This window comes from Xenopus laevis, chromosome 5L (assembly GCF_017654675.1).
Source record: "Xenopus laevis strain J_2021 chromosome 5L, Xenopus_laevis_v10.1, whole genome shotgun sequence".
NCBI classification, from domain to species: domain Eukaryota; kingdom Metazoa; phylum Chordata; class Amphibia; order Anura; family Pipidae; genus Xenopus; species Xenopus laevis.
The window spans coordinates 139,659,420-139,676,542 of record NC_054379.1 but is presented as its reverse complement, the minus strand read 5'-3'; positions in this window follow the sequence as shown (position 1 = coordinate 139,676,542).

The following is a 17,123-nucleotide window of genomic DNA, read 5'->3' as shown; positions in this document are numbered from 1 at the left end:
AACTCGGGCAGTAGGGGTTTTGTACAGGGCCACCAGCCACGTAAGGAAATTGAGGCCAAAACCCCTGTTTAATAAAGAGGTCCAGAGGAAGGCCCAAGAGATTGAATCGAATGCTTTTCTTAAGTCTAGCTTGAGAATCATAGCTGGTTGTAGTGTTGACTTAGCACGAGATGTCTGCAATATGAGCCGTCGTACTGCATCAGAGGCCTGACGGCCCTGTACAAATCCCACCTGGTCATTGTGAATTAAGTGGGGCATAATAGGGCCTAATCTAGTAGCTAAGATTTTTGCTAAGAGTTTAATGTCAACATTTAATACTGATATGGGTCTAAAGTTCTGGCATTCAGTTGGCTCGGATGAGTGTTTAGGTATAGGGGAGATATTAGCTAGTAATGAGACTGGGGTAAAATGTTCTCCTGAGAGTAGACCGTTAAACATATTAGCCATGTAAGGGGCTAAAATATGGATGCATTTTTTGTAATAAATAGCGGAGAAGCCATCAGGGCCTGGTGATTTGGATAATTGTAGGGAAGATGTAGCTGAGATCACTTCCTCAATTGAAACCTTAACTTCAAGTCGACTATTTTGTTCAGGGGATAAGCAGCAGAGATTACACTCTTGTAAAAACTGGAGCACTGCCGTTTTAGAAGGTTTAAGGTCGTTAGAGTAAAGTTTACGGTAATACCGTGAGAATTCCTTCACAATAGCTCTTACTGATCTAATTAGTCTGCCTGAGGTCCCTTTGATCATGGTTATTGGAGTAAAATCAAGTCTATTATTGAGGCGGCGTGCTAATAACCGGGTGGGTTTGTTAGTTTGAGTATAGAGTTTTTGTTGGGACCAGTGTAGGGCTTTTTCCGCTCGCAATGTGAAGGTATGGGACCTTTTATTCAGAATCCTCGGGACCTGGGGTTTTCCAGATAAGGGATCTTTCTGAAATTTTAATCAACATACCATAAGTCTACTAAAAAAAACATTTAAATATGAATTAAACCCAGTAGGATTTTTTTGCCTCCAATAAGGATGAATTATATCTTAGTTGTGATGTCAACAGAGAAACGGGAAATTATTTTTAAAAATTATTTGGTTATAATGGAGTCTATGGGAGCTGGTCTTCCTGTAATAGACAGGTTTCCTATATCTGTATAGGCCCGGGACATATTACTACACTCCCCCAATGTGGATCAGTTCTGATTAGAATTGATCCATAACATATTCAAACATTTTTAAATCAATTATATGCAGAATGCTAAATATTGCTCTTAAAAAAAGTTGTTCACCTTAAAAACTTTATAGTATAGTATAAAGCTTGATATTCTGAGATAATTTGCAGTTCATCCTCACTTTTTATTTTCTCTGGTATCTGTTTGTTCATGAGCTTTCCAGTTTGGATTTTTAGCAGGTATCTGTTGCTAGGGTCCAAATTACCCTAGCAATCAGTCAGTGATTTAAATGATAGAATAGGAATATGGATAGGAAATGTATGTTTATGGCTATAACATGTCTGGCTTTCCTTGACTATGAACCACTATATAGAAATCCCCCCTAAATAAAGGGTCTCCGGCTATAAAATGTCAGGCTTTACTTACTATGAATCACTATATAAAGCTCCCCCTAAATACCGGGATTGTGACTATAACCTGTCAGTCTTTCACTTAACTACAAACCAGCATGTATTTCTATACCTGTGATAACATATAAAGGACTCTAGTAACTTATGGTTATAAAAGCTTATTCTTACCACAATTAACTAATATAATTACAACAAGCTATCACAGTTTAAATTAGATCCCATAATGAGAGAAGCTTAGAACATAAAAGGTTTATTAGAGTTACATTCTAACTATTCTAACCTTATGTGTGCATATAGTGTTATGTCTAGGTGGCTATCCTTCTGGCTAGGGCACGTTGATTTCAGCCCACAACCACTAGCCAAATCGTATTGTCTGCTCCTATCTAGAAGCCTTGTTTATGCTTAAAATGCAAAGTCTTGTGTATTTCTTCTTCTGTTGCTACACCAGTTGGAAGAGCTTCCAGTTATAACCCTTTCCCCTTCACAATAACCAGGCTATAGCCTGTCAAAGTTTGTTTAAAGGAACTGTAACATCAAAAATTTTTATTGTTTTAAAGTAATAAAAAATATAAAGCAGTGTTGCCCTGCACTGATGTGTTTGCTTCAGAAACACTACTATTGTTCATATAAATAAGCTGCTGAGTAGCAATGGGGGCAGCCATTTAAAGGAGAAAAGGCTCAGGTTACACAGCAGATAAACTCTGTAGAACATAATGTTGTTATCTGTTATCCACTATTTAACCTGTGCCATATAGTCTTTTTTCAATTTCCGCCATTGCTACTCAGCAGCTTGTTTATATGAACTATAGTAGTGTTTCTGAAGCAAACAGATCAGCTTTACCAGTGCAGGGCAACACTACATGACATTTTCATTACTTTAAAACACCTCAATTTTTTGGTGTTCCTGTTCCTTTAGCCAGGATGAAACTCTATCCAGTAGTAATGAGTAGACCATGGGATTCTCCAAGTCCCGTAGGCATCCATTGAATTTCAGTAATGTACTATACTGAATACTATCCATTAGGTGCCGCTATATATTGTGCCCCATGGGTTTATATGAGTGACTGCGAGCGACAAATATCCTGAAAATGCATCTCAATTGGAAATAAATTAATTTGCTGACGAAAAAACCAACATATGGTGAACTTGCCCAAAGTTTCCCCTGGAGGAAATTTCAGGCAGTTTAGCGATATGTTGGTTTCACCGCCAGTGATTTCAGTAATTTCGAATGGAGATGCATTTTTCGAGATTTTACTACAAATCTCCCCTTCGCCTAACTGCCCTAGTTTTCCTTGGAGATGGTCAGCACTCCTTACATGGATTCAGTTGGGGAAGATGACTCTCTTCTTAGTTTGTTTTAATGACACCAAGGGGCATATTTATTATGCAGTGTAAAAAGCAGTGGGATAATTCGCCATACATCACCAGGCTTCTCCATGTAAAAAATGGCGTAATTTTATTAATTTAATTAATTTTTTCGTAGTGTAAATTCCACCAGACATTCCACAGACATTCAAAGGAGAAAAGGCTCAGGTTACACAGCAGATAGCAGATAAGCTCTGTAGAACATAATGTATCTGTTATCCACTATTTAACCTGTGCCATATAGACTTTTTTCAATATCAACGATTGCTACACAGCAGCTTGTTTATATGAACTATAGTAGTGTTTCTGAAGCAAACACATCAGTTTTACCAGTGCAGGGCAACACTACATGATATTTTTATGACTTTACTTCATTCTAATTTTTTGGTGTTATTGTTCCTTTAAGAAATAAAAAATGAAGATCAATTGAAAAGTTGCTAAAAATCATCCATTCCTTTAACATGCTAAAAGTTAACTTAAAGGAGAACCACCCCTTTAAATATGTCTTGAAACGGTATTAGAACTGGTTACATACTCCTGCAGCTGTTTCTGTTGCTTTGTTTAGGACAAATAAGGTATCCAATACTATTGCAAGTGGCAGGTTAGGTGTATGTAATAAATTGGATGCAACAATGAATGAGTTGAGTCTCTCTTTTGCTGACTTCTGTTGATACTTTCATTTACCAGTCATTTCTATATGTTCCATCTGAATACATGAGCTGCACTCAGTCTTTATACAGAATTAGAGCAAGTCCTTATGCAGACTATGAAACTGTTCTGTCCTCAAATTCTGTTCTTTGCAATCCAGGCAGAATTTTTTCCACTTCTCTACCCAATAAACACAACAATGTCCTTGCAGCATCTGGGTTTTTTTATTCCAAGGGCTTGTTTCTCCTTTGTTCCATGTTGCTGACCGTAGCAGTTGACTTGAGTACATAGGATATCAGATTTCCCACCTTGCCACAAACTCTAGCTTTGGACACAATATCACCCTTACCTTTCTCTGAGCCACTCTCAGGAGACCTTTTTCACATTAAAAGCAAAATTTGTATACAGAAAAAAAAACATGGACTAACAGTAAGGTGAATGTTACTTTGAAACTTTCAAACAATGTCCTTATTTGTATGTTAAAGCCGCGGGCGGGTTCAGGTCGACCTCGCAGTGCTCCTCGCGGATGGCCACCTTCAAATGCCTGCATCCGACTTCCAGTTTTATAGTCTCGCGTCTGCTCGCCCCGCCCCTTTTGTGATGTCATTGTGACATCATCGGCGGGCGGGTCGGTGCAGGTCTATAAATGGACCCCCGGAAGCGGGTTGTAGCTGGGCGTGTTAGGGCGGGCACATCACTATTGTTCACCATTAAATTAGTATGACTAGAAAGTGATAATCTGAGACAATTTGCAATTGGTTTTCATTTTTTATTATTTGTGGTTTTTGAGTTATGTAGCTTCTTTATTCAGCAGTTTGTAATTTAAGCAATCTGGTTGATAGGGTCCAAATTACCCTAGCAACCATGCATTGATTTGAACAAGAGGCTGGAATATGAATAGAAGAGGGTCTGAATAGAAAGATGATTAATAAAAAGTAGCACTAACAATGTTTGTGAAGATTGAAAAACCCCATCTGCCTGAATAATACTCCAATTTTTCTTGATGGTAGTATTTATCACATCAGAGCCTGTAGAAACTTTGGAGACAGGATGAACACATTGATTTTACTCTGTATCCTAAAAAGACTGATAAAAATGTTCTCCTACATTACAATAGTTGCCATCCAAGGTCTATGATTTGTTGGCAGAGCAACAGCTATATGAGATGTGGGACAGGTTCACAGAACGGGGTTACCCTGAATATGTGCTTAAACGGGCATTAGAGTCGGCTAGACATAGGGTGACAACCTCAGTAGCTGAGGCTAAAAAACCGTCCTTTATTTACAGTACCAAATTTTCTACAGGCTCTGATGTGATAAATACTACCATCAAGAAAAATTGGAGTATTATTCAGGCAGATGGGGTTTTGACTAAGGTGGTCCCAGATAAACCTATGAATTGTTACCAGAGGGGCACTAATCTAAAGGATCTTTTGGTTAAAAGTGATCCAGGGAGGTGCTATCAAACTAGACAGGAGACCTGGCTTCGAAGTGACTAACCTGGTTGTTTTATATGCCCAAGCTGTACTTCGTGCAGGTTTATGAAACCAGGGAATAGCTTTTTACATCCCCATACTGGTAAGCGGTTTCTGATAAAACACCACATCACCTGTACTACAACCCATGTAATCTATATGATTACTTGCCCGTGTGGGCTGTCATATATAGGTAAAACTGACCAAACATTGCGGTTAAGGATGGATGGACATCGATCCGCAATTAGCACAGCGTTTCGTGATGGTAATACGAATAAACCTGTGGCAAATCATTTCCTTCAAGTTGGGCATAGGTTACCTACTTTACGCTATATTGCCATTGACCACGTTCCTCCCCCTAGAAGAGGGGGAGATAGATCCAAAATGCTTCTCCAGAGAGAAGTGTTTTGGATTAAAAAACTTAATACCGACAGGGTTAAATGAGCACTGCTCCTTCTTGTGCTTTCTGAAACAAAGATAAAACATAATAAGATGTACATTAATATTTGATAAGGTAACTGTGTTTATTTTGCAACGTTCCTGTCTGCACTGTATTTGTTACATTTGTTACAACTATGTAAATACTGAAGAAAGTATCGCCTCATGTTTTCTTCCTTTTTCTATATGGTTCAGGTGGTGTTTGGTTTAACCCCCGGCTGGGGTGGAGCCTGCATCACATGTCCCATGGGGCTACACGGGATTGGGTGAGTGTTAATTGGTTTTACTTATTTATGGATACAATGTTTTTAAGTGTGTTATTGGTCTTGATAAAGGTCTGAGGAACAGACCGAAACGTTGACCTCTTTTTAACATGTATTGAATAAAATTTATTTTTTTAAAAAGCTACAAAGGATCCCAGTGTGCACCTTACCTTTTTGGATTTTATATATATATATATATATATATATATATATATATATATATATATATTGCATTACCGTATATACTCGAGTATAAGCCGAGTTTTTCAGCCACCAAAATATGCTGAAAAACTCTACCTCGGCTTATACTCGGGTCAAGCGCAAAAAACGGTCACTGGCGTCTAAGAATAGTCGCCGGCGCCTAAGAATAGTTGCCGGCATCCAAGAATAGTCGCTGGCGTCCAAGAATAGTCTCCAAGAATATTCGCCCTAGTCCAAGAATGGTAGCTGGCATCCAAAAACGAGACGCCGGCACCTCCAATGGGAGCAAAAACCCTCAATTTTTTGATTGAAACTTACCAGAAGCTGCTGCATTTCTCACTCTAGGCTTATACTCGAGTCAATAAACTTTTCCAGTTTTTGGAGGTAAAATTAGGTACCTCGGCTTATACTCGGGACGGCTTATACTCGAGTATATACGGTAAATATCCCATCTCCTGGACTACCTCAGGAAAAATGTGTAATACTGGTAACACAAATAGATGATTCCAGGATCTTATTCTGGCATATTGCCTTCATTGCTTTGATGTACTGGATATTTGTAACAATGTAAATGTGGCATTTTCTTTAAAGGATAAGTAAACCTTAAAAATAAGTGAATGTAAAATTGATGAGGGTGCTATTCTAAGCACTTTTGCAATGTTCTTTAATCATTTTTTTTAATTCAAAGATATTAAAGGATACATGTACTGGTCATTTTCAGACCAGTCTGACCAGCAAGTAGGAAGTTGTCAGGAGAAAGAGGCTGCTCTGATGTTCTTGTGCTTAGGAAAGATTTGAGAAAGGTATCTAATTTTTCGTAAATAGTCAGAAAGCAGGTGACACTGCTGTAACAAAATTCATTCAAGTTAACAGTACATGTATCCTTTAATATTTTGGAATTAAAAAAATAAATAATGAATGTACATTGCAGGAGTGCTTAGAATAGCACTCTCATCAATTTTACATTCACTTGTTTTTAAGGTTTACTTATCCTTTAATATGGAGATGATTGGACTTTGTACACTTTTTGCTCAAATAAAAATTATTTAAAAAAAAAAAGTAGCTTGGTTTTGGGGGTAGGTTGCAGCTCAGTTCTGTGGCATGACCATTCTTTTACTTAGCCAATTTTGTTTTGCAATATTGCATTTTGTACTCCCACTGTTTTTTAATCTATATATGTCAGAGTTAAACAATAGACAATGGATTAATTATTTAGAAACCTAATATCCAGGAAGCTTGAATTACAGGAAGGTTCTATGCCACCGAGTAAATCATTCTAATTTTATTGGTTTTCTTTTTCTCTGTAATAATAAAGCGGTGCCTTGTACTTGATGGTAACTAAGCTGCATGAATCATATTGGTGGCAAAAAAATCCTATTGGGTCATTGAGGAATTTTCTCCCTCTGAGGCAAATTAGACTTTGCACACTATCAATTGGCTTACTACCTCTTTAAAGAATTAAATTTAGCATGATTAGGGGATAATAGTATGTGTGAAACAGACAGGATTAGTACTATATCTTTATATTGTGACAAGCTGTGAATCAATAGCAGTATTGTTGTAGATATACTGTGGTTAACTAGATGTACTGAGATAGAACTGTATTGTGATAATTCTCAATGATATGACAAGGAAAACACAAACAAACGTAGAAAAAAGGCAAGAATCTTAAGAATGACAAAGACACCATGTTATTGTTTTTTGTTTATGTTTTAATTATGAAACAAAAAAGCTTACATGAAACAATAAGAAAAAGGAACAAAAATTGTATTTGTAACAGTTGTGTTAACTGAATGTACGATTGTTTCAATAAAAGAATTGTTAAAAAAAAAAATTAGACTTTGGACTTTAGATGGAGGTCTCCTTCAACTGGATTAGGCAGGTTTCACTTAGAAAATGTTCTTTGCTGATTATCTGTATAACTGTGTGCTGCAGGAAAGATTCTTGCAGGAAACCTGTGTTTAAACAAGTGAAATAAAAAGCATTGGCCATTCTGGTTATAAGAGACAAGATGTGGGGGGCAAGAAGCTGCCACTGTGGACTGAGACCAAGAAAATTGTACCAGAGTTTATTGTGCTTCACATTTATCTGCATCTCCAACCCACTGGCATTCCCTTTTCCAGGCCCGGTTTCAGATTTACGCTCCTCTAGGCCAGAAGGTCCTGCTACTGCTCCTTGTGCAGGTTTCCGCTGGAGCACTGGGGGTTAGGCATACAGGAGATTTAAAGAGCTGTTAAATAGTGATAGGCGAATCTGTGCAGCATTATTCGCAAAACGTCAAAAAACGCATTTAAGTCAATGAGCGTCAAAATAATTTTGATGTGCCTCAATTTTGACACGAGCAACAATTTTTAGAAGCGTGACTATTTGGTCCAAATGCATTAAAGTCAATGGGTGTCCGAAGCGTCAATTTTTTTTTTTTGATGAGGCGAATATTTCCCTGCCGAATTGTCGCCACAGTTTTGTAAATGAATTTGCTTGAGACGCGAAAATTCACCACAAATTTGTGTCTAGCGAATTTATTTGCCCATCACTATTGGTAAATCGCAGGCATGTCCCCAGTTCTTCCAAAAAAAATTAGAATGCAACTGGGTGGCATGCCGCCCCTAAAAAAATTGGTGCTGGTTATTTGATGGCATAACATCTAAGCTTCTAGGTTCCCATAGTTTAACCCATAACCCAGTTCTGAACATGTTGCGGTTGGTGGCACTAAGTAATAAAGGGGTTTGAAATTGAACCGTGCGTAGCAGCATTTTATGACAATCAACACTAGTTTATTGCTGCACTGTTTTATTACTGAGACACTAGGGACTCTGTACACTTGTTTATTAGTTATTAGCATGTCTCTCAGGGATTGCATAATTCAGGGGCCATGAACACAGTTAAGGTCATGTGTCTATACCTTTAATCTTGTTTTACGTCAAGTAATTAAAGTCCAGGGTTCCAGTCTCCAGTTTCCACAAGAAATTGTGTTTATCAAAACAATTAGATAAGGTGAACCTTGTGAAGAGTAACCTCCTCTAGAAACAAGCAGACATATACACGCACGGATATATGTGTAAATAAAAAGGCATTGTCTCCTCTACTTGCTTTTGAGACAAGACTCCAACTATAGCATGAGATGTGCTTTCTCTCTCTCTCTCTCTCTCTCTCTCTCTCTCTCTCTCTCTCTCTCTCTCTCTCTCTCTCTCTCTCTCTCCATATATAAAATTATTCTCAGACCATGTAACCCTGATTTGGCTTAAATAGGCAAATATCAACTCGAGGGGTAGAGCATGGGCTACACTGGACCCTCTTTCAAGAGGATTGGCTTTCGCTAAGCGGAAAGAGCACGTGAGGGTGTTGTTGTACTACAACTCTATACTGTCCAAATCATATGACACCAGGGGTCCATTGCAAACAGAAATAACAAGTAGTTTATTCAACAGCAGGGAAGATGATACTCACAGCAATGAGGTGGTAGCATAAAGAGCAGGTACAATCACAAGGGCAGCATATGCAGCACAGAATGGCGCCACTGAAGGAATAGTGTGGGGAGTTGAAAGTGTACCCAGGGTTTCAGTACCTCATGGATTCCTTACAGTAGACGTGGAACAGGGATAGAACAATAACCTGATTCCCTTTGTCAGTACTGTGGTCCCTCCACTACAGGAAAAGCAGAGCCTGGGGAGAGATACGACCATTCTATCCTCCTGGTTGGAACGCAAACTGCTCTTTTCTATCCTGCGCTTACTAACCTTGTTCATGGGGTCCCTGTATCAGGGGTTGGATTGGGCCAGCAGGACACCTGGAAAAAACCCGTTGGGCCCCAGCCCTAATGGAACATCCACTAGGATCAACTGCTGCAGGCCGAAGAGGAAATATCTCCCCCCAAAAAGCACTTTGTTACAGTGATGCAGCATATGGTCAACAACCTAAGAGCCAATGAACTGGGTTTTCAAAATAAGTAGAATTGGTTACATGGGCTTTAACCCAGCAACAATAAAATGAGGTACTGGTAGGGAATGAAGCCATAGGAGCCATGTTCCAATGGGTCTTTGTACCAACAAACCCTATTTTAAAAAACTGTGACTTTATTAGGGTGTGCATATCTGAGAATAATTTGCATGCATTGACTTTCACTCTCCACCCCACCATACAAAAGTGCTGATGCTGCAACAACTGAAAATGAATTTCCTAAATCTTGTGATGTTGCTCCGCTTATCACTAGCAAGAGAAACATCAGACGACTCCTCTCTGCTCACTCCATGTTCTAAACAGGGCAATAACACAACCTGGAGCCTAGTTATCATGTTGTGTCTCATTGGAGACAAACATCACAGGTGATATTGCCCATAGCAACCAGATATTTGCTTTTGTTTTCAAACTGTTGAAATCTAATTGCTGATTGGTTGCTCTGGACAACTTTACCGGTGATGTTTTTCTCCAATGTTTTACACAACATGATAAATAAGCTCCAGGTGTTTATTTCCACAAAATGGTTTTCTTGCTGACTGTGGACAATTGGCTGAAATTAATAGCAGGTGATGCTGCTGTTACAAATTCATTATATTAGCTGAGAAACAATGGTGAATATCTTGAAAAGTTAAAAAATGGCTCTCTGAGCAAATTGTGTTACATAGTAACATCCAGTTAAAGGCCATTCTTCCATTCAGGGCTGAGCCAAGGTAGTCTGGCACCCTAGGCAAGGGCTCGAATCAGCGCCCTAACCCTAACCCCCCCCCCTGCGTTAACATTTCCCACCTTACCATTACTTTTTTTAATAAAGAAAACACATTAGTGAATGAAAATTTTCATTTATGTAAATAAAATACTTAATGTTTACAAGCAAAAATAAGGACCACTAAAAAAATGTAGAAAAAACAAAAGCTTCATCCTATTAAACAAACAAAGTGAAAATGAGGGGTTCACTTAACATCAATACTGGAATGTTTTTGCTTTTAACACAACTCCTATGAGAAAAGTACTTGTGCCAGAAGTCTTTGCCCAGTAGCCATCAATATTACCCCCAAGGCGCAAACCCCCCCATCTGTACCTGTGCCAGCAGATATTGCCCATTAGCTATCAATACTGCCCAAGGCCCAAGACCCCCATCTGTACCTGTGCCAGCAGCCATTGGCCATATTAGCCATCAATATTGTCCACAAGGAGCCCAAGCCCCCCATCTGTACCGGTGCCAGTCACAAATCACAGCAATAGAAAAGCCCAGCAGGTATTCTGTGTTTCTTCAGGAGAAGAGTCAACCACTCTTCTCAAGACCCTTAAGTGAACGGATCATTGGCTCAAATGCTGAATATAATAACTGAAATCTTTTTGACTGGTGATTTGTCATTCTATGCATATCTTTTTGAAAACACTGAAACATTTGTAAGATGAGTTATAGCAGCTGATTTTACAAGTATGGGATCCGGTATCAGGAAAACCGATATCCAGAAGGCTCCGAATTATGGAAAGGCTGTCTCCCATAGACTCCATTATATCAAATAATCCAAATTTGTAAAAAATAATTTTCTTTTTCTCTGTAATAATAAAACAGTACCTTGTACTTGATAAGATATAATTAATCCTTATTGGGTTGATTAATGTTTACAAGATTTTTTAGTAGACTTATGGTATGAAGATAAGCTTTGCAGCCTACTGTTAGATTTTACCATTGTCTGAAATGCATTCCAAAGGTAACAGGGTGCTTTGTCATATTCCCTGTTTCTGTTGCAATGGTATATGGGTTTATGAGATCATTTAAAGGAGGAGGCAGCATCCGCAATTGGATTCTTTCCCATGCACCTTTCAGTCTGTGATTGAAAACATAATGCCTGATTGCTTGAAGGGGGTGCCGGCTGCCTTGACAGCGCCGAAGCTTTGCCTCCTCTCCTGAAGTCCCGAACAGCCGAAATGCCGAAGTGCCAACCAGCCAAACTCCCAAAGCCGCAAAAAGACCCAAAGTCACAAAAACAGCCAAAGTTGTAGTCCTAAAGCGGCAAAAAGATCCAAAGTCATTATAAAAAATTGTTTTTCAAGGGAGAGATTTCCCAAACCAACGCCCATTTTTAAAGGCATGGGACTACTTTAGTTGAAGGGGTGGGTAGGGGGTGCTACAAGCCACTTGGAAGCAGTGCCTGCTCCTGGCTACAAGACAAAAAATACCAGGGGGGTAGAGTGAGCACTCCAGGCTAAAAATACGTTTAAAGGGATACTGTCATGGGAAAAAACATTTTTTTCAAAATGAATCAGTTAGTGTTGCTCCAGCAGAATTCTGCGCTGAAATCCATTTCTCAAAAGAGCAAACAGATTCTTTTATATTCAATTTTGAAATCTGACATGGGGCTAGACATATTGTTAATTTCCCAGCTGCCCCAAGTCATGTGACTTGTGCTCTGATAAACTTCAATCACTCTTTACCGCTGTACTGCAAGTTGGAGTGATATCACCCCCTCCCTTTCCCCCCAGCAGCCAAACAAAAGAACAATGGGAAGGTAACCAGATAACAGCTCCCTAACACAAGATAACAGCTGACTGGTAGATCTAAGAACAACACTCAATAGTAAAAACCCATGTCCCACTGAGACACATTCAGTTACATTGAGAAGAAAAAACAGCAGCCTGCCAGAAAGCATTTCTCTCCTAAAGTGCAGGCACAAGTCACATGACCAGGGGCAGCTGGGAAATTGACAAAATGTCTAGCCCCATGTCAGATTTCAAAATTGAATATAAAAAAATCTGTTTGCTCTTTTGAGAAATGGATTTCAGTGCAGAATTCTGCTGGAGTAGCACTATTAACTGATGCGTTTTGAAAAAAACATGTTTTCCTTTAAATACAATGGAAGTGCCACTGACATTAATCAATGCACATTCCCTGGTCCCCTGTCTCACAAGTAATTCAGTATAAATGCAAGTGCATGCATGTATAAAAACAGGGGTTTTTAGTTACAAAGTTATGATCATAAAATTGGTAAGCCACCATATCACGTCATGGTAAAACCCATATGGCGGTCTTGCACTTCCATTGTATTTAAACATATTTTTTAGCCTGGAGTGCTCCCACTACCCCTCCTTGTATTTTTTGTCTTGTAGCCAGGAGCAGGTACTGCTTCCAAGTGGTTTGTAGCACCCCCTCCCCGCCCCTTCAACTAAAGTGGTGCCATGCCTTTAAAAATGGGCGTTGGTTTGGGCAATATCTCCCTTCAAAGCCGCATTAGTCAGCGGCAGGGGAGGATCTAGCCCTCTGATTAAAACCAAAGCCAAGGCCAGGAGACATTGTTCCCAAGAAATACTACTTTTATACTATGACCAGAGGTAAACAGTTAGGGACCACCGTATGGGGTTTACCTTGACGTGGTATGGTGGCTTACCAATTTTATGATCATAACTTTGTAACTAAAAACTCTTGTTTTTATTCACACATGCATTTGCATATCTACTGAATTACTTGTGAGACAGGGGACCAGGGAATGTGCATTGATTAATGTCAGTTGCACTTCCATTGTATTTAAAGGGCATGTAAAGGCAAAAAAAATGAAATGAAAATGTGTACCGTTTTTATAAGAAACCTGACTGTATGCAGTGAAATTCTCCCTTCATTTACTGCTGTGGATAGAAATTGTCAGACAGTCCCTAACTGCTGAGCAGGGAAACAATCATACTTATGAACAGCAGGGGGAGCCCCCGCCTTACTTCCCAGCCATGCAGAACTCAAGCAGCTTTGTTTATGACGATCCCTAAGCAGCCCAGACCACACTGAGCATGTGCACAGTCTTAATGATTTCTTCAAAATGTTGAATGAATTAAACAAGGTGCAATGGTGTTCAAACAATAAAACTCAGCATGAACAATTTACAAGGTTCCTGATTTCAAAACAGCATATTAGTCAACTCCAGGGTATTTCTTTTTCTGTAAAGATATTAAAAGCAGGGTCAGCACCCATAATGTAATTCACCTTTATTTTTCAAAAGGTTTTAAAACTTATTGCACTTATAAAAGTATAAATCCCATTTCTGAGTGCATAACAAACAGTCACTTTCTTCAGTGCTATGGAGGGGAACCTTTGCAATACAAAGAGATGGGTTCTCCCATCGTCTTCCTCTACCGTGTGTTCTACCTATACATCCTCTCACTCCTGTTATCAGAAGTGATGTCACATCTGCCACTTTTACTGAGGACAGCTTTTTCATAGGTGTTGGGGGTGGGAACAGAAGGGCGGACCATGCTGCAAAAGAGGGCAGAGCCATAGAAGGGGCGGAGCCACATCACATGATGGCTAGAAGGCGGAGAAAAGGTAAGTTTCCAGCGGAGGGCTGAGGGGTTTTGTTAAGGGCAGGCCCGGATTTGTGGCGAGGCCACAAAGTCCTGGACCTAGGGCAGCAAAATATCGGGGAGCACAGCCGGGTGGCAACCCTATTAATAGGTGGATTTCCTTTCCGTGCTAGTTTCTTTATATTGCCTGTGTTGAAATGGTTACACTTCACATTTCTTTTGCAAGTCCATTCAATGATCTTGTAACCCCTCCTCCATAAAGTCCATATGGGCACCAGGTAAAAAAGTCTGTTTGTACTGCAAAAGTACTAAATTTGCCTTTAAAGAGCAGAATCACTTTCAATCAATGAATAAACACATAAATAAATACATAAATACCTTATACAAATATAACAGTATACCAATCCTAAAATTATTCTTAAAAGTCCTATGTAAAATTAATATCAATGTACAAACCTAGGGGAATAAAAGGCATACCTCCATTTAGTTTCCCTTTGCAGTCCTTTAAGTGTTATGTCCCCCCCTCTCTAAATTTTTCAAACAATTTCAATACCCCAAAATTTTAATCCCTGAGAGTTTATATTATGCTGTTCTTTAAAATGCTTAGACACACTATAACTCACTACTCCAGCTTTAATGTTCCTTACATGTTTATTTATTTGTTCCCTTAAAGTGGACCTGTCACCTAGACATAAAAATCAGAATAATAAAAGTCCTTTTCAAATTAAACATGAAATCCAAATTCTTTTTTTTATTAAAGTGTTCATAGCTGTTGTAAACTCAATTAAAAAATTCAGCTGTCAATCAAATATTGCCTGACCCTCCTCTATGCCTTAGGCATAGAGGTGGGGCTAATAATTACTTTCACTTTCCATTCAGCACATCCTAGATGTCACTCCCCGTTCTCTTCACTATTTAATTGTGTATCCAGGGCATGGGGATGGACATCAGGTCCCCCATTCTGATGCACAAACAAGATTCTGAGATGATACAAGACTTGCCTTCATAACAGTGTGCACAAAATGGCTCCTGCCTGCTTGCTATAATTATGAATTCCCAGACTAAAGTAAACTAGATTCAAACAATTTATACAGTGTAATTAAAGTTCATTTTGCCTGACTTACATGATAAAATAGGATTTGGAATAATTTTTTTGGGTGACAGATCCCCTTTAACTTGCTATTTGTTTTCCGCATGTACTGGAGTCCGCAAGGACATTCTAAGCAATAAATTAAATATTCTGATGTGCACTTTATACCGCATTCATTTTTAAATTCCCTGTATATTGAATTTGCTATAAAGGATTTTCTTTTTACTGCATATTTGCATGCTCTGCAGAGTACACAGGGGAAAAAAACATTTCGGTTAATTTTCCTCTTTTTTTAATTCTATCAACTTGGTTAGGATATAACTATGAACCAGCTGCTGCCTTAAGTTTTTTGCTCTCCTAAACACTACTTCAGATTTTATAATATTATCTTTCAGCAGTTTATCCGATTCAAGAATACTCCAATGCTTTGAGTGGTAAAGAAGCACATATTATCTATACCAGTCTCCTTACATACTAGTTTTCCATTAATTAAAGCAACAGTAACACTGTTACTTTGGAAGTGTTTTAAAGTAATGAAAATATCATGTAGTGTTGCACACAACAAACTATTTTTCAGGCCCCCAAAATATCTAGAGGTTGATCGGTTTTACTGGTTTATTGCAGCATAAGGCCTTCTGAAAACAGAAGGTATTTACTTGCTTAATTCCATACACACAGCACTGCCTAGATACCAATATAAGAGTTTTGTTTCTCCCATAAGGCATCATGGGTGGAGACATGCAAATTACTCCTTTATGTCCCTTTGGCCAACTATGCATCCAGAACTGCTGGTTTATAACACAGACACAGCCTAATGGTTCAGAGCTACATATCCAAACTTGCAGACAGCCTGCTTCGATCTTGTTAGATCTCATCAGTACAAGATATTGGAACATGACTTCTGAGAGGTAGGACTTGTGGAGTAGCTCTGAATTATTAGGCTGTATCTGTGCTATAAAATCAGCGGTTCTGGACGCATAGTTGGCCAAAGGGACATAAATTAGTGATTTGCATGTCTCCACCCCTAATGCCTTATGTGAGAGTTAAACTCTCATTTGTGATATTAAAGCAGTGCTATGTATATGGCATGAGACAAGTAAATACTTTCTGTTTTAAGAAGGCCTCATGCTGCATGTTTTGCATAATGAAGGGATTTTTTAGCTTGTCTCACCCTAACCAGGCTAGGTTCTTTGCACCAATATTTATTAAAATTTTAAATGAATTAGGCTATACCTACTGGGCCTCCCTGCAGCCAAAGGGTCTGCTACCTCTGTAGTTACACCTGTAGACTAGCCAGTAACTGGGGGTATGCGGGACTAACATTTTTTAGTCATTTTCAGAGCTCTATAGAACAATATTTTTAGTGGTTTCCTGCAACTGAGACAGATGTTTTCACCTCCTGATAAAACTGAAAATCCCATATATACTGGGAATTTGGCAGAGTATGACACACACAGGGAGCATAGGGAAATCAGAATACAGCAGGAGACAAGGCCACTCTAAGATGAACAATTCATACTGTGCTACATAAAGTGACATAAGGCTGGTGGCCCTCCAGCAGTTTGTATGAGATATGAACAATGTTGGCACTTTCAGTTTATGTCTGAGGATGAACCGTACAGGGGTGTAAACAACAGAGGTGTCAATGCAGGGGGGGATTACATATGTGAACAATACAGGGAATTACAATCTGAATTTGAGGTGTAAACAATGCAGGGGCCAGTTAATCCCAGTACTGATACCTTTCAAAGTTTACACAAAGTAAGCAGTCACAACAGGTAGACTTTCATGTGGGAGCCGCACAAGGGGGGGTCGCAGGTC